This window comes from Sinohyriopsis cumingii, chromosome 2 (genome assembly GCF_028554795.1).
Source record: "Sinohyriopsis cumingii isolate HCF-2022 chromosome 2, ASM2855479v2, whole genome shotgun sequence".
NCBI classification, from domain to species: Eukaryota; Metazoa; Mollusca; class Bivalvia; order Unionida; family Unionidae; genus Sinohyriopsis; species Sinohyriopsis cumingii.
In genome coordinates, this window is record NC_142962.1 from 94,657,416 (window position 1) to 94,683,697 (window position 26,282).

At 37.6% G+C, this 26,282-nt stretch overlaps 1 protein-coding gene across 1 annotated transcript in view; it reads right to left on the reverse strand.

Moving 5' to 3' along the window:
• LOC149805409 (protocadherin gamma-B2-like) overlaps nucleotides 1–11,478 on the reverse strand; it is a 39,283-nt gene extending 27,805 nt beyond the window's left edge. Inside the window, exon 1 of the mRNA XM_089934197.1 lies at nucleotides 11,323–11,478. The gene's annotated coding sequence lies outside the window, so the exon portion shown is untranslated. The remainder of the gene's footprint in view (nucleotides 1–11,322) is intronic.
• Nucleotides 11,479–26,282: the final 14,804 nt, after the last annotated feature.

The window sequence follows — 26,282 nt, forward strand, 5'->3', positions numbered from 1 at the left end:
CCGTGTATAACGCAACCGAGTTAAAAAATAACATCCACCGAGAAAATCATCGATGAGTTCTTTTCTGAAATACTTGAACAATGGAGAAAAACACTACCGTTACCAACTATTCTCCGATACAACAATAATCCACACGGAGAAGGCCGCCACGTATCTCCGGAAATCGTAAATATAACCCAGGTGGTCGCGGTCAATCTTGTGTGTGATGTAATTGATTGAAGTTACAGCACAGACACAACAATATCAAATCAAGCGCAGCAAGGATTTATTCTTTATTCGTTCACACCGAAAGCACCACCAGGATATCTGACTGTACAAGAGCCGATCAATCCGGTCTATCTACGATGTCATAATCCACTATTATCAAGAATACATTTCAAACTAACTAAGCAATCCGGGCATTTGCTGGATTTAAGGCATGAGACGATAAGTATAAATTTATATGTAAAATCCTAAAAATCTACGATTTTCAAGGATTTCCAATCGTGAAAAATCTACGATTTCAACAGTACCAAAAAGAAAAATAATTATCCGTTCTTGATAAAATCAGCAAGGTGGATTGACAAATAATCAGATCCAAACTATCATTCAGATTTCAGTAAAATATTATAAGAATCTTTTTATATACTGAAAATCAGGCTGATTTCTCAATTCTGATAGGGTAATAGGTCGTCAAAATCGTGTAAATCGACTGATTTCTCAACTGTGATAGGGTAATAGGTAGTCAAAATCGTGTAAATTTAACAAATTTCAGTAAAAAATAAATTTGTTATAATATTTTTGTAATTCTGATTACACTGACAGATTTCAGTAAAATATTATAAGAAATTTATTTGTTACTGAAAATCTGTCAAATTTGTTAATTCTGAATGGTAATAAGGTGGTCAAATCGTGTAAATCGACTGATTTGTTAATTTTCATAGGGTAATAGGTAGTCAAAATCGTGTAAATCGACTGATTACACAAAAAACACATTTTACTGAAAATTGGTCAGTGGTGAAGGACAAGGAAAAAAAATAATCCTCCTGACAGAGTCAGGGACATACTTTCATTTTTATTTCCATGAATGTGTCTAACTTTCGTTTTCATTTCTGGATATAATCTTTCTTAGTTGCCTCACGCGAGAATTAATTGTCTTTTTTGCCTCATATTCCCGAGATAATTCTGATCTAATGTTTTCAATGGCCCGAGAGAGACTGACAGATTCCTTTATTCTTTCTTCTTCTACTGTAGCCAGCGATTGACACATAGCTGTCTGAATTTTCTTTACGAGTCTGTACTCAGATGGCAGCGTGTATGCTCCGTCCTCTTTTCTTTCCTGCAGTGTCTCAAAATCAGAAATAAATTTTTTCAGGATTTAGTTCATCAGATAAATTTATGCCGTCGCGCTCTAATTTTTTAATAGCAGAAATTAGACCGTTAATATTTTCGTAATTCATTATACAGTATATTATATATTTAAAAGAAAAATATTTTACACCATTATGTGAACTTCTAGGTTGCCCATCTACCAATGCGCCACGGAACCTTGTATTGATATATGTTTGAGAAATTATTATATAGTTACTTTTGGATTGCAAGAAAATAATGCAGTTACTTTTGGATTGGAAAAAAATAATACAACTTGAATTTAGTTCTACTTAACAAATCAGAATTATTTATTTTCTGGATAATATATAATACCTATAAATGATGTGCATTGTCCAATCTTCTAAAAGTCAGCGGAGAGAACTCTATACTTTTTTTTACACAATCGCGGCAGAGTTGTCTCCGTTATCTGCATCTAACACTATTGGGACATAAGAGAATGAAATCCGATTTTTATACTTTTGAGAAAAAGACGATTTGTATATTTTTTCTGCGACTTTTTGTACTGAAGGTATGCATATGTCAAAATACTTGCCAGCCGCTTTCATTGATTGAAATATTATTTCTTCGCCGATTTCTGTATTTAAAGATTTAACGACTCTAGGAACTTTTTTACATCTTCCAGTACTTCCTAATATACAATTCTCGCTCTGCTTGATAGCTTGCAAGTTAAATAAATTATTATTAAGTTTTTGTCCATCAATATGATCGATCACAAGACCATCTTTGTAAAAAACCTCAAATACAAACCTGTGATTGTAATAAATTTTTCTCCCAGCTTTAAATTTAAGATAACCAGTATTATTAACTACACCAACTGGTTTCTTCAGCCGACAGTGTCTAATTGTACCATCACAAGATGCTTCATAATTCTTGATGATTGGATTTGGGACAAATTCTTTTTGCTCCATTTATATGTAATATTATTTGTCTAAATTATAATTTTTCTTCAAATGTGGATATATAGTCTTCAGAGTTTTTATAACCTTATCAATGACCTTGACTCTGTCAAGGGTGTTATTATTTTTGTCATAATAACGTTTTAACTCGCTATATCTCTTACCATCACAACGCGCGCACAGCTGTGTTTTCCTTTTAACTCCAACACCACATCTTAAACAGGGTTGTGGACCAAGACTTCCTCGTCGTACACTTCGCAAATGTTGACCGCAGAATTCATTTACGCAGGATTTGTTACAAGGAATTGAAGATCCTACCATCAGCCATTTGCACTGATTTTGTAATTGAGTCATTATATAAAATATTCTTTATTTAAATACTTGTCTGAAATATAATATGGAAGAGTTTGAGATATTATCCATAATCAAGCCTTGGAAAACTTCCAGATTCGATCTTGACATACTAACTCCTGACTTACGGAGACGAGCTCTGACTGATCTGATTAATATTATCAGGGATGCTAAAAAAGAATTTCGTGATGATGGAACGTCTCACACATGGCCTACATTCAAAATTATACGCAACACCAGAGGTGTCGACTCTGTCAAGGACAAAGTCATCGACAAAGGTGTGGACGAAGTTATTGATGCTACAATGAACGATACGCGGGCGAAAACGATTATCGATTATATCAACGATCAGAAATATTTTTTCAGAATGAAGTTTATTGTGCTAGCAGATTCCGCTACGTGGATAATTGTGACAAACGTGACCCTGTCCTTGCTAATGGAAAAACCGTTTTGTTAAGTAAAAATTCCAAGCCAGGAAAGCTGAGTGGTATTGACAGACCATATTATGTTCAAGCGTATCCTGTGACCGAAGTTGTTTATGGAATTTATCAGCTAAATGATAAATCCAACATCAATGATCTTGCACCAATTAGATTTTCAAGGTTGAATTGTGTAGCCGAACGAGTAATTGAGCATTTTACAAATGCGAAGCGTGGAAATGGGTTAACTAATCAGCGACATGAAAAAATAAACAAATGGGTCGAATCGGTTAAAGATACCGGAGCTACAATAAATGATGTTGCCGAGTTATCAAGTAAATTAAAATTTCCAATAATAGTAAAAACGTTAACCGGAGAAGTTTTATATGAATCAAAGAACAAGGGAAACGGAACTCCTATTGAAATTATTGATCATAATGCTCACGCCTGGACTAGCGCAGTAACACTATTTCCACGGAATCGTACTGTAAAATTTTGCCCCTCAGAAATTATGTTTCATTTTATTTAAGCGTTAAGTAAAAACGATCCTGTGTCAGTGTGGTTATTTAAAAGTTCTGATGAAGAATATGATCAATTGGTAAGACCCACCGGCGATTTATATCGTCGAGAATCTCTTGATGAAACAATGAGAAAACTCGCGAAAAGATTTTCAACAGAACACATTAACGAGTTGCTCTGCAACTGTTTCACAGTTCCGTCAGTCGCAGATCATTTTGCCAGAGAGAAAAATTCGTGGAAACCAACACGAATTCGATGTCTCGGGGATGTTCAAGCTAGTTGTGTCTAATACGGGCATGGCGGTTTGTGGAATACTAGGTATGATCGTGACGGTATGATATCCGTTGACATGATCGCGTGTTATCCGGGGAGTTTTCTTGGTTACGGAGAATGTCATAGATATTTTGCGCGGTTTGGACATCCCATGAACGAGATGCCAAGAGTTGCCATAAACGGACCGTTACCCGATTTTGATCTAACTGGATTTGCTCGTGTTTCTTCATTCGAATTCTCCAGTGATCTTCATCCGGTTTGTTATGTTTGGTTTGGCAGACATTTTTCAGAAAAACGCTGGGCGCCAATAGTATTATTACGATATATGCTTGACAGTAAAATATTAATATCGCTGACGTCAGCGAAGCAATTATATAATATCGGACACAAACTAAAGTTTGGTTACCAACGTCACAGCGTATCAGTCTTGATGAGGTCATCGAAGAATATAAGCGTGAATGTCCAAATGTTCCTATTGATGTCATCGTTAATAATGCTTCTAATATTCTTAAGATTAAACTCGGTAACAGCGAAAATACTGCAAAGGATCTCGTAGAAAAATAATCGGTAAATTTACTCAGGGTGGCGTATATGATCATAAACGGCATTGTGCAAGATTAATTATGAATCCCGAATAAATATGAATTTGTGGTCGCTGATGCAGCAGCGAAAAATATATTTTGTAATGGGGAAGACGCTTACTTATCAGAGTTGCCACGGATTCATTTTATATCGATAAAAAATATTTAGAATTACTGGCTCGGTTTACGAGTACTGATGCATTATGGGGTTCGTGGAGAATAAAAGAAGAAACGTTACATAATTATTGTGAATCCGCGGATGTTGCGGTTAAAGATATTTATTATAGCAATCAGATATCAGAATTGTCGTCTGCGGCGTCCATGTATGATCCAGTATCTAGATACAAAACCGTTTATTTAAGCGGTTCGGGAGGTTTTGGTAAGACAACAAGAGTTATTGAATTATTTCAACGGAATTGCGATGACATGATTGTAATAACACCAATACATAGACTTGCAAGAGAAATGAAACAACGAGGAGTCAATTCTTGTACTTTTCACAGCTTTTTCAAATACAGCGGTGGCACGTGGACTCCTGATCGAATGGGCGAGAAATATATTCCAGGTATCATCATTTGGTATGAGATCTGCACAGTGTCGCTAGATATATTAAAAATGTTTCTCGCTTGGTTATTGTTAAAGAATGTAGCTGTGATAATGTGCGGCGATCACGGTCAACCACCTCCGTTTGTTGGACCATCTCCACATCGTTGGCTAAAGGATTTTGTAGATTACTATGAAGAAATAACCGATGATCATAGATCTCTTGATGCAGAATTAAGAGAATTTAAAAAATTAATCAGACTACAACAGAACATAATTCAGTGTGAAATAGCGCGTAAAATAATTCCAGAAACCTTTATGAACGACTTTTGGGAAACGTGGAGACCAACTGATTTGATAGTGGCAAGTAGAAAAATAGTCAGAGACACACTTCAACCTAAGTTATTTCAGTCACACAAGGAGAAATTCTCAGCGTTACGTGTACCATTGTGTTATAGACCAACTGATACACGGCGACAGAATATCGACGTTGACATACCAGGACAGACCGAGAAACAAAATCTTGTCTTAAATGATATTGTTTTAGTTGATGTCATTGTTATCGAAGATGCGTTAACTTTGGATAAATCTCCGTGGACGCTAGGATACGCAATGACGATACATTCATCTCAAGGATAGACTATTACTGATACAGTTGTTTGGATTGTTGATGATAGTATCGAATGGTCAAACTTAGTTTATTTGGCAGTATCTAGAGTTAGAAAAATTTCTCAGTTGCGGAGAATTGTCATGGACGCGTCAATGATCAATGATGATATTGACAGCGATATAGTAGGAAAACAATTAGCCGGTTATAAACAGAATGTCAACAAAAAACGGGACTTTGATCTCGACGTTGAATTTAACAACGCGCTGAAACAACAGCAGAATAATCATTGTGCAAGTTGTAATTGTAAAACGTTGTGGCAGTACTCGAGTAATAATCCAAGACAATTTACCGTAGATAGAAAAGATAACAGTCGCGATCATATACGAGAAAATACGATGTTGACCTGTCTTGAATGAATCGACGTAACGGCGCTGGCACCCTTGGTGCTAGTTAAGTGATCGCGGTGGTAATTGTGTGTCTTCGGGAATTACTTGTAATTGTTCACGTGTAAATCCACGTTGATGAGCAGTTGAATCTAGTCTGTGGATTGCATGTCTTCCGGCGGATCTTACCACGTTGGAAATTTTGTGTGCGGTAATACTCTAGACAGGATCAGTTGCTTTTTGTTTACCACCTTCAGGTACACCGGGTTCATATAAATATCTTACAGTCACATTACCTAATACTGGTTGTTTTGAAAAATCACGTCGTTGTATTGTTATTCGCGCGCTTTTGATTGCATTAACGGGTTTCAACGCAGTTGTTCGAGTTATTTCATTATTTAGCGCAGCTATCACACTTGGTAATCTTGCAACCCATTCACGAGATCTCTTGTCTTGAATGAATTCCTTCGCTTACTGATATTCAAATAACCGCTCAGCAAGTGTTCGATTAAATCGTTCAACAATTGCCTGATGACGATGAATTGCAGTATGTCCTCGTCTGATTTCGACATTATGTTGTTTTCATTAAGGATGATACTGCACCCTGAAATTCTTTGCCAGGATCAACCTGTAACAGCTGTGGCCATCGTAGACCACTTCGTTGATAAATTCGTTTAAACACAGAAGCTACCTCAGTTGCTGTCTTTGTTGACAACGGCTTTGCTTCTTTGTATCTACTTGCAACATCAACGACATTTAACGCGTACTTGTATGTTTTACGACGTATAGTATCATGTGGTAAAAATAAAATATCAGCCTGATGAACTTCATTAGGAACGCTGACATCAAAATGTGCAAAGTATATTCGTTTAGGGGGTGGTAGGTAAATTTGCCATATTGCCTGTCGTGCTAACCATTTTTCAGCAGTGGCACTTTCGACACCTGGTGCTTCGGCGAGTTTACTAATCGCTGCTCTACCGTTCCAATATCCTTTTGGAGAATAATAAATCGATTTCATTTATAATTAATTACCAGCACATAGTGCTAATTTACCTTTCATTGCGGATCTTACTAACCAATTAGCCAATGATTCATTGAAAGATTTATTTGTTATGGAATTTAGCGCGTGAATTAATTTCACATCTGCTATGTGTCTGTTTTGCAGATCTTTACTTTTATAAGCTACATCATGAGCATAACACGCTTTATCAATAGCGTTTTTTTATATTCACCTGGTTTTGGTTGGTGTTGGTTGTCAAGTCTGATATCAAGTCGGGTTCCAGGGCCTCAGTAATTATATCCTCAGAGATGTTTTTCTCCTGGGTATTTAGCCCACGGAGCCCCTGGTAACTTTGTTAATTTTGCGGCAATATCACCTCCTCGTTTTTTTATTGATATTATTTGACTTTGGCTTTGGCTTTGTCTTGTCACCTGACTTGTCATCGGGAATAAATTTAAATTTCTTTGTACCACATCGTTCACACTTACCTGTAACTGCTGATCTGTTAATTTTTGTTGTAACAGTTATTAGATCACTTGTTGGGGTACGCGCCCTGCATTTCACACAATATAAATCCATATTATTTATTATATTTCTATAATATGGAGGTCACTGACTTTTCGGCGGTAAGAAAATGAGAACCGGTTAAACATCATGCTGCGCTCCCAAATTCTATCCGAATGATTATCATAGGTCCGTCCGGATCTGGTAAGACACAACTGCTACTTAACTTAATAATGAAGTGGAAGAAGTGGGATAAATTATATGTGATTGCGCCATCTGCCGATGATCAGCGGTGCCGTGATATACTTAGATATTTTAATGAAAGTGTAAAATCGTTAAATGGCGATGGTGTTATCGAGTTTATTACTGATATTAGTGAAGCACCGTCTGGACATGATACTGATGGATCCATTAACAATTTAGTTGTGTACGATGATGTGATGTTGGACAAACAGGCAAATCCTGCTTGGATATTTTCTCGAGGTAGACATAAAAACACAGATCTAATTTATGTAACCCAGCGATACACACAAATACCAAAACTGATCAGAGATAACTGTAATATTTTAGTTGTGTTTAACGGAGTAGACACACATACGTTGCGAAATATTCATCAAAACTGGTGTGGCGGTGACATGGATATAATTAAATTTAGAAACTTCTTTTCACGAGCGCATGCTACTCCACACGGATTTATAACAATAAATCTGCATGATCCCAGAACAAGATATCGTGTGGGTCTTGATACAATTTTTGGATAATATCAGCAGAGAGGGTGCTGCCTCCAACTTGGCACCGACGCGATCACTGCGATTTTTCGCGATCAGAAAAACTTATCAGCGATAGGCTGGGTAAGTCAATTAGAGTTTATTAAGTTCGTTGACAGGGTTGTCTCATACCGGATACTGAGACAATCGCGATTTATTTTTGCGATTTCCAGGAAGGCTTATTTGAACCATTTAGAGCTTGTTCGCCTTCCCTTCTGCTGCTGGCTATTACATAATCATCCGTGTCTTACATATATAAGAATTCTGTATAATTTGAATATTTACCTTATATATATATATATATAATTTAGCTGCCAGTATAAACTACAGATTAACATGAAAAATTAATTTCATAGAGATCAGAGCATGAACAGAATCTTCATCTCTGTGATGTACCCTCTCTCTCTCTCGTGAAAAAAGCAGAAAGAGAAAGTATGGCCTTGTAACGTGTCCCTCTTAGTAGGAGAGGTGATTAAGTGGATTTGACTGGCTTTATCTAGAGGGTGACCTCCCTCGATGTTAAAGCCCGGTCGGATTGAAAAGAATAGAATTTCAACAGAGAACCGAGCAAGAATATTGGAAAGAAATAAAGCAATACGAGCCCCCTTAGAGAAGAAAAATAACAAAGTTAATCAAAACAAATTAAAAACGGCAATTCCAATTCAATCTAATTTATGTCAACAGAATTTAAAAACAGTGTCTAGTTTGGATTTATTTCATCATAATAACGAGTGGTGAAAAGAGCGCAATGTCCACGACTAATTTGCATCACCTTGCTCCCTTGACCGTGCATTAGCGTTTCCTCTTCTCTATGCTTCGTCCTTTCATGGGCTTCCTGGTCATTTATTCTGACCTCGTCCTTCTTTTTTCTCTCGGACTTCTGTCTTCAGACTGTCCCGTCTATCTCTCTCTCTCTCTCTCTCTCTCTCTCTCAGAAAGATGTTCCTTAATGCTGTTTTCTTTCAGAACTTGTGCTTCCTAGCACTAAACCCTGTCTTTTCTTATAAGACAGCCACCTGGTCCCTTTCCCGTTTAATGAGGTAAGCACTATTTCCTTTAGGCTTCCCTCGGATTCAAACTTCTCCTCTCATGAATTTTAAGACACTAGAATTTCGACTAAGGTCGTCACTTTAAATTCTCATTGCTTCTAAAGTGTACGCCTTAATTTATTCTGGCCAATCGTAGGCGGTGGTTCCTAAATTTTCCCCAAAACAACCATTTCTTTCGTCAGATTTTCAGATAGCATCTATAGAATCTGTGAAGTACGGCATATCAATTTCCCTTTGAAAATGTTAATTTGACATAGGTTCCTATCAAGCGATTATGGTTGGTAGAATGTTTACATTCTCATGACAGCATAGCAATGCCCATGGTCACATCACCCAGTCTTAAAATTTAGTCTTTCAAGTTTTATCACTGTCTCGGGGGAGAAAAGAAGGAAGGTCGAAGTGACCCTTCACAAAGACTTTTCTGGCTTAAGTGCGATAAAATTTTACTGTTCAATTCATTCACATTAAAAGTTCAATATAATTCGAAATTCGACACTACACATGGCTTGAGGTGCAGTTATCTGCAGTTTGCTCAAGCCTTATGGGGTCCTTGCTGATACGTAACACCGAATTTGCACTGCACTCTAAAATAATAAATATGCTATAAATTGATAACATTGTAAATGAGAATATATAAACAAATTAGGACCAAACATCTTGTTTGTAATCGTCTACCCTATTGTGCCACCGTGTGGTAGCGGTAAATTACACCCACAAAATGTCGAAATAAAAATGGGGGTGGGGGGTGGGGGGGTCAGCGGAAATATAACATTGCGTAAATACATCTAATTGTATACAATTTGATACAGTTAATTTGTTTTATGCTTCTTGCAAGCCACTTCTCTTCCGAATGTTAATACTCTGAGAAATCAGCTGACTGTGATGATATTTTAAATAAGACGCCCAAACATGACATAAAGTGGTATAACCTCTTGTTGATAAGGTCAGGGGAGTAGTCGTATTGTAAGAAATTAACATGTCACAGCGCCATATGTTGTCATAAATAAGCATTATGATATCATAACTTCCATGATGCTAACTTGCAACGTGCTTGATGCTACATTATAATCATGATTTTATAAGGTGCAATCTGTGTAACTTGTGATATAGCAAGTCTATAAATAGAATATTAAAACTTGTAATAACTGACATAGCAATTGCCATACGACAAACTACGGAATGAATTCAGCGTTTGGCAAAATGCAAGATACAATGGCGCGGAAGGAAAGTAGATCGAAGCACTTTCAAGCAGTCCTTTACAGCTTACATGAATGAAGAATAGAAAATTCTTGACTAGAATTATGAATGTAGCACGTGCAAGCAGCCATTTTGACGATAATGAAGAAGGAAAGTAACATTTGCAAACTGCCACGTACAATTTGCATGTTTGAAGAATACAATATACATGGATAGAATTATGAAAGTAACACTTGCAAGCAGCCATTTAAAATAATGCATCAAGGAAGCTTAGAAAATACATGCATATAATATGGTGGTAATCCTCCTCCATAGCAGAAAGTGTATGGAGAGGTATGGAAGTCAAACAATAGGAAATGAATGGAGATTATTCGACACTTTGTAAGTAATATGTGACACAGAGCGTGTTATTTGTGTTACACATAGTCCACCAAATCTCTGGTTGAAAATAAAATTGCATGACTTTTTAGTAAGTATAAAATATTAGTTATATTGGATATAAAGATCAATATAAATTTAAACGCTAAATTCAAATGGGTTTCCCAAATGCTGGAAATAATTATTTTTCATTATATTATATTTTGTGTAATGTCTTTAAATTCATTGTGAGGTAATAAATTTTACGATTTGGATATTGGTCATACTGACTATGCAGAAATGTGTGAATAATTGGAATGAGTGCCGGATTACACATTAGGCACACAATGAACGTGCTTAGGGTACCAGCCCAGCAGAGCCACCAGAAAAAGTTCAAATTAACTGTTGGCGATAAAACTCAATGAAGTTAGCACGTGACCCAACATTTTCACAAGTGACGATATTTTCTTTTGCAAGTGACATCATTGACATGGTATCTTACTTGGCAAATTGGTTATAACGGGACTGTTGCTTGCCACTACATGCACTACCAGTTTCCTCACTGTGGTACCTTTACCATCAGAACATGCTACAAATACATTGTAGTTGGCGTTGGCAGCGACAGAAAGACCCGGATTGTTATTCACATACACCCCATAATCTGAAAATTAGAATATAAAACTGGTTTTTAAAACAGATATCGATAATGTGGGTGGAGTGGGTGGGTGGCAAGTCGAGACTAGGGGGATATTTTCTTGTTAAAAATAATAATTTATAAACTTCACTTTGCCTCAGATATTTATGTCCTGTTCGTGATAACACTAAATGAAGAGCACTCAGGAGTCTTTGCTCGTAACGACACTATTTGAACAGTACTCAAGAGTCCCTGTTCGTAAATACATAAATTCCTCTAAAATAATTTATTTTTATATTCAATGCCCGGAATGTACCAAGGCATGCAACATCTGCTGTTACGATTGATATTTTAGCTTCAAAGAATAAAAAGAGATAAAATCATTCAAACAAACAGCGGCCGCGGCTGATGTTTTCATGTGAAATACATAGTCGGTCAGATCAAAGTGCTTACGTCACGGAACTTCTTTTTCTTGTCTCCTGATATCAATTAACGTCAGCCCATTTTACAAATTAGTTGACGGGCATGTAGACCTGAATTTTAATTTTCAGAAATTTACTCTTTAAAAAAAAATGAATTGTGAAATTATTCCCAACAAATAATGCAAAACAGTAAGGTGTGGAAATTTTAAAACACAGCTAGGAACGGCAGTGAGATTTTTATTTACTGATATTTTGACTGCGTCTAGGTGTTTGTAGACTTGTTTCATTTGTATGTTAACTTTTTATATGTTCATCTGTGTACCATTTGAAGTCTTACAAGGTCACATCACTTGATGTTGTATTTTTCAAATAGTAAATGTTGTAGTAGTTATTATAGTGTTTTCATTAAGTGTTACTATGTTGCAATAATTATTGCAATATGAGTTTGGTATATCGCAGTACGGTGGCGGGCGTATCGTTGCACCTCTAAACATTAGTCAAATTGATTTCCGAAATCTAAAAACCGGTTTGTTCGCAGAACTTTTCCGTTGGCTAAGAAAGTATAAATCGATGATTGGGGCAGAACGTTCACGTTACATGCATATTTCAGTTATATGGCTTGAATGCTGTGTTGTCGTTTTGTGGTTTAAAGCACATAAGAAGATATCGATGGTGGCCAAAATATCTGGTGGAGGAAGTATCCTGGAAGATCCAGAGAAATACTACCGACCCACTGAAAGCTACTGGCAAGTTTTCTCACATTCTGGCCGGGTCAAGACTCATGCCCTCCTGGATACAAGCGAGATGTGAGTGATCTAAAAAGACAAAGTCCTGAGACCACTCAGTCACTTTGGATCCTGGGCTTAAATGCTTTCGAGTCCATGTCGTATCAGTCTAAGATGCATTAAAAAGGTTCAAAAAGTGTTATATTTCTTTATACTTGATACAAAGATTACCTGACGGACTTATTCTGGACACTGTCCACATATTTGTTTCAACTTTCTTTCTTTCCAACCAAACATAACAATGAAGCTGAAACCCTACTGAAAAGCTAATGCTTACTGACTAAATAGCATCGTGGGTCCCCTAGACTCGTTCTCGGTTGTGTTTGCTATGCTTAAGAGGAAACCTCAGTCAGGTACTAAAAAGTTCGTAATAGTAGACAATTAATACATATTTGACGGAAAAATGTATTGCTGAGCTCTGTTAAGTACAATGAGTGCGCAATATTATGGCGTAAAGCTGACTTATTTTGCTGATACTCGTACTTCTACCATTATTTATCACTCCTTGTCTGGTTTCCTATCCCTTTAATAAAATGGCATGTTGACCGTGAAAAGTACAACCTGTTAAACTTGGTTTCATTCTGATAGAGAATGGGGCAGGGCTGGGACTTGTGGAGCTGACGCCGCACGTGAATGGATCCGACGGATCAGTTACACTTAGTGTATACAGCAATAGTTCAGTCATTTGGTTTTCCAGTACTTCAACTGTAGCTTCTAAGTTGTGTATTGTAGGTGGCTGTGAAAACAAAATTCAACATTCCAATATCTATATTACCCCAAAACATCGCTTAAAATCAAAAACATACAAAATGCCAAAACAATATTTTAATCCTCGCTTTATTCAAGACATTTGAGTGATATCATAGGAAGAAATTTATATCAAGACACATAAAACGAAGCAATAATTCTTTTTCCGTGAAAGACATATCATGACAATTTCAACCATATTTCTTTTAAAAATCTAAAAAGACTGAGTGAAATCGGAACCAAACACGATTAACCTTCGAAATGATTTACTGCATCATGGCAGTTCATGCCAGGTATACATATGTTAGTCAAATATCACAAAGTGAACGTTTGAATTGTTAGATGTATAATGCTTACAGACATACATATGCATTGACCTTATGGCAGACAGCCCCACAGAGATAAATAGATACAGAGATAAAGACAGACAGACAAAATTACCTCATTGTAGATACTGATGGTAAGCGTTCCAGATGCCGTGTATTCACATAAATCTACCACTTTAAACCCAAGAAGGTAGTTCCCTGACAATGTAGTCAGATTAGCAGCCACTCTTACCTCGTCTGTAATGAAATTATTGCTTTGTATAAATCCTCTAATCTTTTTCAAATGTAATCAGCTTGAGTTATATGCATACATTTAATCTCTATCTCTCTTTTTCTCTCGATCCCTCTCATACACTCACGCATATATAATTCTTATTGATTGCTTTATACATGTCTGAATTAATTACAATATATTTTGTACAGCTGCCGCAATTCTCTGACCTGTGGCCAATCAATAATGTATCTGATAAAAATAATTTTTTTTAAGACAATAACCATTATTCACTATTCAATCCTTGAATGTCGGAAATCGTATTAAAGACGGCGTGCACCGTATTTAGCCACGAACTTAGAAATGGCCACATGGGTAGGGTTGTTTTTATTTCAAGTGGATTTACTAGTTGTTAAAGATAGGATATGATCCTAAAATGTTATGTACATCTCGCCGAATCGACCCTCCAGTGGAATGTAACTCGGGAGCAACAAAAAATACAGGTAAGTGTTCTAAACGTACACTGATGTGTTGCTGACATACTTGTCTGAATCAACTATTCTGTTTAACACGAATAGGTGGCATCATACCCAAAATCTGTCCATCAGTAGCAGCATTAGGTTCAGAGGGAGAGTTGATTTATCGTACTATAGCAGAATATTATCAGAAAGATTGCCTGTAGAATGTTCTCAAGCTCAGCCGATCAAATGCAACATTACCTAATTAATATGCATAGATGTCTCTTAAAGGCATATGGGTTGTTATGTCCCTTGGCTTATTAAATCCCCTGATTTACAGTTGACGCAACGCTATTAGAATGATTAAGTAAGGGTGGCAAACAAAGCTGCGAATGAACCTTGTGACCTGGAAAATGTTAGTGCCAAGTGCCTCAAAACGTATTTACGGGACACACTGTGTATATATCGCTGTACACGCGGAAGTTACGAGTAGTATATAGGGACACCCTAGCGTCAATGGACTTACCATGCAAAAAACGGTCCATGCACTCTGGCGTCAAGGGGAATTTAACACGGGGAATTTTAACATGGATGGAACTGTAGAGCGTCAAGGGAATTGAACATGGAAATTGAACAGGACCGGTGCTTTAGCGTCAATGGGACTTTAACGTTAAAATATGGGGTTTGCACTTTGGCGTCAATGGGAATTGAACATGGGAATGTCACCTGCGGATCAATGGGAATTAAACATTGGTGACGTCATAGGTTTATAGGGTCAAAACCTTTTATAGGGTGAAATGTATTTGTAGGGACAAAGGGTTGATAGGGACAAACATAGACATACAGAAACAAATAAATACACATCCAAACACACAGAAAACAGGGCAGAAATATTCTAAAGAAAGACTCACAGATAGAATAGAGACTCTAAAAAGAAAAGTCTGTTGTATGGGTTCAAAACATTTATTCAAGTATATACATGGGCACTCTAGCCTGTGCTTTGGTCTAAGCACTATCCATTTAATACATAAACATTTGGACATAAAACAAAGCTATGTACGAGTTGTTTAGTTATTGACTCTAGTAAACTAATGTCTAAAATTAACGTTCACTCCTTTCTAAAATCACTTCATATGCAACAAATTTACATTAAATGTTCGTTTATAAGAAAAAGCTAAAATAAAACAAGTAACAAACAATCAAATAAGAGAAAGTTCATGTTTGTCTCTCTATCCGTCACACACGTTGTTTAAAATCTGGTCAACTATCACTTGTGTCCCAGCATAGATGTTTCCCATCACGTACTCCCTTTCAGTCGTAAATCTGCTGTTACGTCCATCGTGCTAGGTACACTTATCGGTAAGCAGATCAAGAGCAGTCATCGTCTTCTTCCCATGGAGGTACAACATATGCCATATGAATAGTCACTTTTCCATCGGTGATGTCAAATTTTTCTCTCATCGACTGCACGTCTTCAATAGCCCTCAAAAGTTTGGAAGAAGTTATTTCTGCAGGTGTGCTGAATTCGAGACATACAGGCGAGTTCAAACTGTCGTGATACATAGATAGGCTCAAACGACCTCGATCTTTGACTTGGCAATGACATTTGAGTTCCTCTAACAGTGAGTCAAGTAGATCCGTAATGAAACCTGATACTTCCTCGGCTGGAACGTCAGACGCGAAGTCTTTAAATTTCACTGTGTAGGTGTAAGTTGTCGTTCTAAATTTTCTCGAGGTCGCTGTCTGAGTCATTTGGATGCTAAAATACTCCTTTAGGTCTATTGAATCCTTTCCCTTCTTGAATGCACTTTGCTGTGACGGTATGGTGGTGAAAGAGGTCAATGATGTTTGTTCCTTCTCTTTTTATTTCTGCGTAGAGTTATTCATCTTTCTCGTCGCTTGTCCTCGCAATGAAGTGTCGTTCTTGGAAGCTGTCCCTTTTTATATGCTGACCAATATCGATGTGACCGTACGGCAACGTAAAGTGATTGGGAAGTCTCACTCGCTTCTGGTACACGATTTGATAGACTTTTTCCAGGGATCGACTGACGATTTGGTGAGTGGGTAAACGTACAATCTTGTTCGATTGGTGAGTGGTCACTTTAAAGTTTTCATCCTCTCCAGATTGCAAGGCTTCTTTCAATACCCCAAAGTTCACCACTCGACTGGTACGATAATTCAGAGTCAGTCCTTTCACTTTGCACTCCGTGTGCACTTCTCCTTGTTTGTCCCGGTATTGGTAGCCGTAATTTTTAGGACCGCCACTCGCGAAACATAGAATCTTGTCGTCGGGGTGTTCGTCTGTCCAGGCTCCTTAACGGTCTCCTTCGATGTTATGGTGTTGCTGACCAGGTCGATCGATGTAGATGCAACTGTCCGTGTCAAAGTACAGGACACGATGCCCTAACAGTTCTAAAGCTTCGTACAATTTTAAGCGAGCATGGGCTGTCACATAAGCCGCAATGATGACATTTCCAAATTCGTCGGCTTGTACAAAGTTCAGATCTTCTTCGTAATTGACTAAGATCAATCCTCGCGAACGACGTCCACGTGTTTCATGAATTTGGTTTTATCGTGAATCATCTGGAAGTAGCGGGAAGGTTCTGTCAAATACTCCGTCTTGGGTAAACACGAACGTTGTGCCATTTTACCCCACAAGCAATTTAACATCACTTTGGCAACCGATCGCCTGTCTTCGTTTTTCTCGATGTGGTCTAAAGAGATGCCTTCTTGTGCCCAGTATTTCTCTTTGAATGTCTTTTGGTCTTCGGGAGTGTGACACCAGGAAGAATAGCCACTGGCTTCTTGCTTTAGTTTCAAAAAGGCATCCACGTAGTCTGCGAAAATGCCTTTCTGAGTGAGGTCACCCTTGTGGTATTGTTCTGTCTTGGGAAAGTGGTAAATTTCGTACACTTCTAACAGTTGGTATCCCATGTCCAGAGCTTTAAAGAATTCTACGCTGACCCATGTTCCCTTCAAGGCGCGTTCTTCCTGGGTGTGCTGACAAGGTTGATCTTGGTTGCACGTTTCGGCACAAGTATGGCACAAAGGAAACATCAGTTTGCCTTGACAATGGTGAGGTAAGACGGGATGGTACAAGTCCGTGGGAGGCAAAACTTTGCACTTGAACAAGCCTTCGTATTGCCGAATGTTTTTCAGGTCGATGTGTTCCGTTAGCAATTGCGGGTGTCCTGCAGTAAAGCGACAATATTTGCACACGTAGGGATACAGCGAACACACGTCCAATAAGCCGGACTGTCCAAAGACACACCATGTGGCATTCCTGAGATGCAAAAATTGCAAGATGCCCTAGCTCCACGATACACCTTGAAAGTGCACCCTCAAGAAGTGCGTGGACCTCTGTTGTTTCGAGGGAAAGACTTTAAGGACGGAAAATACATTCATGTCTATTATCACGATGATCATTTCGATACCATTACCGCCATCACTGGATTCCTGGGATACAAATATTACTGTGAGAAATGTGACCATGGTTATAATAATCGAGAGCAACACAAACATTGCCGATTGAAATGCTCAGGACGTTTGGCCTCTCAACCCTGTCTGAACGAAGGGCAAGAACCAGTGGACTGTCCTGCTTGTCTGCGCACGTTTGTCAGCCCTGCCTGTTACCAACAACATCTGAAGACGCAAGGTTCACAGCAGAAATGTGCTTGTCAACTCCTGAGAATGTGCCCTACGTGAGGACAAGGCATATGTACCAACAGTGCCAAGGCACACGTATGTTCAGGAAAGAAAAAATGTCACATTTGTCACCGAATCGTGGACTTGGAACACCAATACTACACGCTAAAATACCAACCCCAACAAGAGAAAGAGGATGGTCACAAGAAGAAGAAGAAAGGCAATTTCATCTTTTTCCATTTCGAATGCATGCAAGAGACCGGTATTCACATTCCTAATTTCTGCGTAGCTCATCGAGCGTGCGAGAAGTGCATTCAAGAACCTATCTTCAGTCATTGCCCTCACTGCAGCAAGATTCCTGGAGGACGGGCAAAAAATCTTTCGGGGACCGAACACGCTAGCCGATTTCGCCCGATGGGTCTTAGACCCCATCAACAAGACGTGGAGCCAAGAGGACATCGAACGTTACGGAGATTGTCATCGTCATGCCACGGTGATGGCTCACAATTTCTCCAGATACGATGGACAGTTTCTTCTCAGATACTATACGGAACATGGCATCGAGCGTCCTAAAGTCACTTTGAACGGAGCCAAAATCATTTTCATGCAAGTGGGACAAGTACAGTTTAAAGATTCGATGAGTTACTTGGCCATGCCTTTGAGTCGAATGCCTAAAACGTTTGGAATGACAGAAATGACTAAAGGGTACTTTCCAAACTTTTTCAATACGGAAGCCAATCAACACGCCGTTCTACCCCATTTGTCGTTTGAGCCTATCTATGTATCACGACAGTTTGAACTCGCCTGTATGTCTCGAATTTAGCACACCTGAAGAAATAACTTCTTCCAAACTTTTGAGGGCTATTGAAGACGTGCAGTCGATGAGAGAAAAATTTGACTTCACCGATGGAAAAGTGACTATTCATATGGCATATGTTGTACCTCCATGGGAAGAAGACGATGACTGCTCTTGATCTGCTTACCGATAAGTGTACCTAGCACGATGGACGTAACAGCAGATTTACGACTGAAAGGGAGTACGTGATGGGAAACATCTATGCTGGGACACAAGTGATAGTTGACCAGATTTTAAACAACGTGTGTGACGGATAGAGAGACAAACATGAACTTTCTCTTATTTGATTGTTTGTTACTTGTTTTATTTTAGCTTTTTCTTATAAACGAACATTTAATGTAAATTTGTTGCATATGAAGTGATTTTAGAAAGGAGTGAACGTTAATTTTAGACATTAGTTTACTAGAGTCAATAACTAAACAACTCGTACATAGCTTTGTTTTATGTCCAAATGTTTATGTATTAAATGGATAGTGCTTAGACCAAAGCACAGGCTAGAGTGCCCATGTATATACTTGAATAAATGTTTTGAACCCATACAACAGACTTTTCTTTTTAGAGTCTCTATTCTATCTGTGAGTCTTTCTTTAGAATATTTCTGCCCTGTTTTCTGTGTGTTTGGATGTGTATTTATTTGTTTCTGTATGTCTATGTTTGTCCCTATCAACCCTTTGTCCCTACAAATACATTTCACCCTATAAAAGGTTTTGACCCTATAAACCTATGACGTCACCAATGTTTAATTCCCATTGATCCGCAGGTGACATTCCCATGTTCAATTCCCATTGACGCCAAAGTGCAAACCCCATATTTTAACGTTAAAGTCCCATTGACGCTAAAGCACCGGTCCTGTTCAATTTCCATGTTCAATTCCCTTGACTCTCTACAGTTCCATCCATGTTAAAATTCCCCATGTTAAATTCCCCTTGACGCCAGAGTGCATGGACCGTTTTTTGCATGGTAAGTTCATTGACGCTAGGGTGTCCCTATATACTACTGTTATGGTTTGTAGTTGTTTGAATAATAATAAAAAGCAATATAAACTTTTATTTAAGTTACTTTGATCTGAACTAATTACTTTTTTCCTTTTTCATGACTTAACACGAATGGACTTGAACTATCTCACACACGGAGAATGGTTTTAATACATACACAAAATGACGCTTGTGCACTTGATTATTATTTACTAAATCCAGAATGCAATTAATATGGATCTAATTAATCTAATCCATTCTGTAATCAACTAGAGGGACATATATCCCTAAAGTGAGGCAGAGAGAGAGAGAGAGAGAGAGAGAGAGAGAGAGAGTTGGATAAATGCGACAGTAGAGTGTACTAGTCATAGTTTATAAAAAGACATTAGAAAGCAAGCCACAAAGTTTATTAGTTTAAGAAAAGGAAAGAACGAGTATTAAAGAGGCAAATTTGAATTAAGTCGTAACTGTCTAAATGAAGTGTGTACCTTACGCTTGCGACCAAGTTAAATTTAAAATTTATAAGAAATAGAGCATCTGTTGAAAGTAAAATTATCATTAATATTATGTAAATAAATCTGTATAAAAAATATGTGATTAACTAAAAGAATAAATCATTTTACACATTTAACACACACACACACACACACACACACACATATATATATATATATATATATATATATATATATATATATATATATATATATATATATATATATATATATATTTGGTTCTATATTTCTACATGTACACTATCGCCACCATGTTTGTTCGACAATTACCTTTTTCACCCGCTAGATTTCAACCGAACTCACCGAAATACTGGGTTTTGACCAGGGGAGCTAAACACAAATGAAAACAAGACAAACGTTCTTACGAGTTGTCGTATCGAAACTGAAGTAGCTGTCTGTATTCATAGTGATCGTCAGCTGGGAAATGGTAGTGTCTGAAGGGTTGGGGTCATCTGCTGACACGGTGTAAACCAGGTTCCCTACAGTCCATGTCGTCTGGGCGAACATGTAAAAATTCAGATTGGTAAAAAACGGCGGGGAATCTGAAATAAATATTTTTACCTTTGCAACAACGAGGAACGCATTTTGTTCCATTTCTTGATCCAAATCAAGTAAGTTATTACATGTACTTTTCAAAGCTATCTTGCTTTAAAATTCATATTGTCTTTTGAAAGCTAATGTTAGATCTAAAAATAAATTGTTGGACCATGCTAAGTCCCTTTTTGTGTAGCTGAGTGCTCTAGCAGCAGAGGGGGCGAACAGACCAATAGTCGAAAAACGTCCAAATATCGAAAATAAGCTTTCCTACAAATGATCGAAAAATAAAAAAGCGTCGACAGATTTAAAAAAGCGTCGACAACTGAGAGAGTCTCTATGGAATTTGTCCATTGCCATTGGTGATTTTTTCTGCACGTTGTTTACGCAATATACGTCTTCATGAGGTCATGCCCCCTCTGCTGCTATATTATTTTATCCAAATATTTTATCAAGTCCAATACGATATCTTGCTCTAGGATCGTGCAAATTTATTGTTATAAATCCATGCGGAGTAGCTTGCGCTCGTGAATAGAAATTTCTGAATTTAATTATATCCATGTCACTGCTGCACCAGGTTTGATGAATATTTCGCAACGTATGTGTATCAACTCCATTAAACACAACTAAAATATTACAGTTATCTCTGATCACTTTTGGTATTTGTGTGTATCGTTGAGTAATATAAATAACATCGGTGTTTTTATGTCTACCTCGAGAAAAAATCCTAGCTGAATTTGATTGTTTGTCCAGCATCACATCGTCGTATACAACCAAATTATTAATAAATCCGTCTATGGAATCTACTGATGGTGCTTCATCAATATCGGTTATAAACTCGATAACATCGTTATCTTTATCTATTTGCGCGTTTTCATTAAAATCCTTAAGTACATCATAACATCGTTGATCATCAACTGACGGGGCTACCAAATACAATTTATCCCACTTTAACCATCTCATTATAAGATTAAGTAACAACTGTGTCTTTCCACTTCCAGATGGTCCTATTATTATCATTCTGATGGAATTTGGTAACGCAGCATGGTACTTAACAGGTTCGCGTTTTCTTGTCGCTGAGAAATCAATTATATCCATGCTGTATACAATATCTATGGATTTATATTGTGTGAAGTGCAGGACGCGTACCCCGACGGATACACTAACAACTATTACCACAAAAAATAATAGATCAGCGGTTACGGGTAAGTGTACACGGTGTGGTACAAAGAAATTCAAATTTATTCCCGGTGATAAATCAAGAACAAAGTCAGCGTTAAAAAAAATCAACGAGGAGGTGATATTGCAGCTAAATTAACAAAATTACCGGGAACTCCGTGGGCTAAATACCCAGGAGAAAAACACCTACCAGGATATAATTATTGCGGTCCTGGTACTCGACTCGATATCAGGATTGATAATCAGGATCAACCAAAACCAGGCGAGGAACCAATAAACGCTATTGATAAAGCATGTCATGCTCATGATGTTGCGTATGAAAGCAATGATCTACAACATAGGCATATTGCAGATGTGAAATTAATTCACTCGCTAGATTCTATACAAAAATAAAAATATCAAAGAAAAATGAGATAATTGGTTAGTAAGATCCGCGATGAAAGGTAAATTAGCAATAGGGGCTGGTAATATATAAATGGAATCGATTTATTATTCCCCAATTGGATACTGGAAAGGTAAAGCAGCAATTAGTAAACTTGCTGATGCAGCAGCGGTTAAACATTCTACTGCTAAAGCGTGGTTATCTAAACAGGCAATATGCCAAATTTACCTACCACCACCGAAACAAATTCATTACGCGTATTTCGATGTTAGTGTTCCTAATGAAGTTCATCAAGCTGATATTCTGTTTTTACCACATGATACTGTACGTAGAAAAACGTACAAATGCGCGCTAACCATTGTTGATGTTGCAAGTAGATATAAGGAAGCAGAACCATTATTGACAAAGACAGCATCTGAAGTTGCTTCTGCGTTTAAACGAATTTATCAACGAGGTGGTCTACGATGGCCACAGCTGCTACAGGTTGATCCTGGCAAGGAATTTATTGGTCCAGTATCATCGTTAATGAAACAACATAATATCAAAATACGACGAGGACATACTGCAATTCATCGTGATCAGGCAATTGTTGAACGATTTAATCGAACACTTGCTGAGCGGTTATTTGGATATCAATACGCGAAGGAATTTATTCAAAACAAAAGATCTCGTGAATGGGTTGCAAGATTACTAAGTGTGATAGCCGCGTTAAATAATGAAGTAACTCGAACGACCAACATGAAACCTATTAATGCAATTACAAAAAAACATATATCCGTACAACAACGTGATCTTTCAGCACAGCCAGTATCAGGTAATATCACTGTAAGGTATTTATATGAGCCCGGCGAACTCGAAGGTGGTAAACAGAGAGCGACCGATCCTATTTGGAGTATCACCACACACAAGATATCCACCGTGACAAGATCCTCAGGTAGACCCGCAATCTACAGACTGGATTCAACTGCTCCTCAACGTGGATTTGTACGTGAACAATTACAAGTAATTCCCGATGACACACAATTACCACCCAAATCACTTAACTAGCACTGGTGCCAGCACCCTGACGTCGGTTACATTCAAGACAGGTCAACATGATATTTTCTCGTGTATGACCAAAATTGTTATTTTTTCTATCTTCGGTAAATTGTCTTGGATCATTTTTCAGATACCGCCATAACATTATACAATTACAACTTGCACAGTGATTATTCTGTTGTTGTTTCAGCGCATTAATAAAATCAACATCAAGATCAAAATCGCGTTTGTTTTTTTTATCACACTGTTTATAACCAGATAATTTTTTTCTTATTATAACATTTTGACATTCGTCAATAGCATTGTTGATCACTGACGAGTCCATGACGATTCGTCTCAATTGAGATATTTTTCTAACTCGAGACACTGCAAGATAAACTAAGTTCGACCATTCGATGTGATCATCAACGATCCAAACAACTGTATCAGTAATAGTTAATCCCTGAGATGAATGAATCGTCATCGCGTATCCAAGCGTCCACGGGGATTTATCAGCACGTAGAGCATCATCAACAACATCAACATCAACTGCAACAATATCATTCAACACAAGATTCTGTTTCTCGGTCTGTCCTGGTATATCAACGTCAATATTTTGCCGTCATGTATCTGCTGGTCGATAACATAACAGAACTGGCAACGTTGGAAACTTTTCTCGTTGTAACTGAAACAACTCCCGTTGAAGTGTATCACGAACTATCTTTCTACTTGCAACTATCAAATCGTTTGGTCTCCACGCGCGCAAAAAGTTTATCATGTGTGTTTCTGAAATTATCTCGCGCACTGCTTCACACTGAATTTTATTCGGTTGTAGTCTGATTAACTTTTTAAATTCCTTCAACGTTGCATCAAGTGCTCTATGATCATCAGCCACTTCTTCGAAGTGGTCAACGAAATTTTCAGCCAATCATGTGGAGATGGTCCAACTACGGGTGGTGGTTGACCGTGATTGCCACACATTATCACAGCAGTATTTCTTGTTAATAACCAATCAAGAAATATTTTTAATGTTTCTAGCGGTACAGTGCATATTTCATCCCATGTTATGTTCCTTGGAATATATTTTTCTCCCATCCTTAAAGATGTCCATGTATCACCCTTCCATCGAAAGAAGCTGTGATGAGTACATGATTGTACTTCTCGTTGTTTCATTTCTCTCGCGAGTCTATGTGTTGGTGTTAGCACAATCATATCTGAATTCTGAAATAGTTCGATAGCTCGAGTGGTTTTACCCGAACCTCCAAATCGGTTTAGATAAACTGTTTTATTTCTGGTTATTGGATCGTATACCGATGGTAACAACGAAGTTGCCGACGATATCTGATTATTTCTGCCTGATTTTATCACGTAAATATCTTTAACCGCAACAGCAGCGGATTCGGAATAATCGAGTATATATTCCCCTTTTATTCTCCACGAACCCCACGATGCACAAGTGCCTATGCTTAATTTTTCTAACAGTATTGAATATTTTTTACTTATATAAAACGAATCAGTAGCAACTCTGACAGCGAGTGTAGAAACTTTATTTATCATCGATAATAGATTTATTGAAACGTACGCGAGCATTGAAGATCTTAAATGAGTATACTGCGGCGACTCACCGTCCATGTAGCTCACAATTGTACCTAGTTTAGTTCCATTTGACAAGAAAGCTATTTCTCGACTTATAAACGTGTTTTTCTTCGTTGTATCAGGGATTATAAAATCTAACTCAGCATCATCCATAATCAATCTTGTACAATGTCGTCTGTGATCATATACTCCTCCTTGGGTAAACTTGCCGATTATTTTTCTACCGAGATCTTTTGAAATTTTATTCTCGTAATCGGTTTCATCCGAATAGTCCTTTTGTTGTGGTAACCAAACTTTGGTTTGTTTCCGGTATGATATAATTGCTTCACTTACAATCAACCGTGTTAACATCGCACAATCATGCATATATCGTAATAGTACTATTGGTGCCCACATTTTTTCTGAAAAATGTTTTCCAAACCAAACATAACAAATTGGATGAAATCCTTTAGACATTTCGAATGACTCGATACGAGCAAATCCAGTTAGGTCAAAATCCGGTAATGGTCCATTTATCGATACTCGTGTCATCTCGTGCGTCGGATGACCGAATCGCTCAAAGTACACAGAACAATCTCCCATCCCGAGAAAACTTCTGGGATAACACGCGACCATATCAACTGAAATAACATCTCTGTGATCGTATTTAGTATTCCACAATCCGCCGTGTCCATATTCGACAAAACTCAGTATTATGTCATTGAGAAAATCAAACCGAGTTGGTTTCCACGAATTTTTCTTTCTAGCAAAATGAGCCGCACCTGACGGAACAGTAAAACAGTTGCTCAATAGTTCGTCAGTCTCATCAATATATTGCAGCGCAAGATTTTTCATTTTCTCGTGAAGAAGATCTGTTCGATAAATAACGCCATTTGGTCTCACAAACTGATCAAATTTATTTTTTTCTTCCACGCATGATTCGTCGTTAGAACTCTGAAATAACCATATTCACACAGGATCGTTTTTACTTATTTCGTTAATAAATTCAAACATATCTCCGCGATAGTATTTAAGAGTTCGATCTCGTGGAAACACTGTTACTGCGTTAGTCCACGCGTGTGCGTTATGATCAATAATTTCGATCGAAGCTCCTTTTGATTTATATTTTGATTCATACAAAATCTCTCCTGTTATCGTCGCTACGGTTATTGGAAATTTTAATCTTTTTCCTAACCCAGCGA